This window comes from Haplochromis burtoni, unplaced genomic scaffold, assembly GCF_018398535.1.
Source record: "Haplochromis burtoni strain Fernald_Lab_line unplaced genomic scaffold, NCSU_Asbu1 Contig_325, whole genome shotgun sequence".
Classification (NCBI taxonomy): Eukaryota; Metazoa; Chordata; class Actinopteri; order Cichliformes; family Cichlidae; genus Haplochromis; species Haplochromis burtoni.
Genome location: NW_024582686.1, coordinates 610,611 through 612,440, shown reverse-complemented (window position 1 = coordinate 612,440; position 1,830 = coordinate 610,611).

Genomic DNA, 1,830 nt, shown 5'->3' with positions numbered 1-1,830 from the left:
TGAACAAGCAAGTGTGCAGGTCCTCTTCTTTGACGATCTACAGCACAATTCCAGGATCACTATAACTGCAAACATCCAGTAAGCAGCTACAATGCATGCTTATCATTTAGTAATTTATGAGCATGCTTTGTTTTATTAAATTATGCTAACAAGAAACAACATGTGGTTGATTGCATTGGCGTTGGTTATGCAAGCATTAGTCAAGAACTAGAACACAATTATGATAATTACAGTAATATAATAATATCTGATGATGGTAGATGTTAAAAACATAAATAAATCCAGAATTCAAAAAGTTTCTGCAATGCATCATGGTGGAGGCGCAACTTTGTGTGCTGAGATTTAGGCTATAAAACAAAACTCAAAGGATTACAAACTCAGCGGGCCGATATCATCAACTAGTATCAGCTGTCTATAAATACTGATATTAATCTATCAGTATCGATATTTATTTATCGATATCATTCTATTAAGGATATGATAATGATAAGGGAAAAATGAAGAGATGATTGAAGAGATGATTGAAGAGATCACCATTCAGATGTTACGAGTGTGAGTTTGCATAGCTTGTCCACCAGAGGACACTATGCAACTGCCCTGTTTGTAACAACCAGCTGATCCAAGCAGCGTGAACAAGTAAATAAATATCTACGCAAAATCAATTTACATTTTGTGTCTGAAAGAAAACAAATATTCCTGATAAATTGATTATTAAATGAGCAAATATCAATCTGAAAAAACGTACATCAAGTTGGATGGTTATGCACCATCAATATCTATAAAGAAAAACTTGTAATTCTAATCTTTCTAATAGTGGTTCAAATGTTTCTATCATAAGAAAAACAATGTCCACCACAACAAGTCTTTATTATACTGGTATGAGAGGCAAAAGCAGAACTCTCTGTACTGAAAACAGGCCTTAACAGGTCTGAAGTGGTGGGGAAGGCCTTGGTCAAGTCCATATCACAGTGCCTGTGGGCATCAGATAAAGTATGCCAACATTCCTCTGCTGAAGCAGAGGGTATAAAATAATATTTCACTCAGCTGCAGTTTGGCTGTGATTGCACAACGCCAGGCAATATAGACTGAATCACAAAAAAGGCTGAGGGTTAGGGCCCAGTCCTACTAGTCTTAAATTTGAAGCTTAAATCCATTCCGGTAAATGGTTTCCATATTTAACTTTGTACCAAGCCTTTAGTTATGTTCACAGTATGGGCAATAAAGTTACAAAATTGCCAAACACTGGCAGCTACGTTGTCACTGAGTTGCAGTTAAACTGTTGCGCAAAATGCAGGATTGCATTTGTGAACTTTCACTTCCTATTCAGTTAATGTTGCAACAGTAAATCACCAAAACACTTGTTTCACAGGGTTCCTCAGTCTCAGTGACTGAACGAGCAAAAACCTCTGACAAAAAACAAACAAACAAAAAAAAGTCTGACAGTAAATTCACCACCACCAATCCAATGAAACCACAAAACTAACACCAGCACCACCAACCCACAGCAACCCTCGTCGGCTTCCTGCTTCCAATGCGTGTCCCTGCAGCAGTGCCAACTGATGAGGTGTCAGAAATTGTCAGACTGACAGATATAGAGACAGTCACACTAACACAAGGCCAGCAGGAACTGATCAGTGAAATAGTGATGCACAGTAGCTGCTTTGCCATTTGTCTTATTCTGCAATGAATCACTTCCTCCTTTTTTTACTATTTTGGTTCCAGGAAAGCACATACAGGACGAAGTAGCTTCTGTGTTTAGCTTTGGTCAAGTGTGATAGTCTAATGCTGTTAGCCAGTTAAAAATACTTTTTTCCGTCTTTTGTGTGTGTG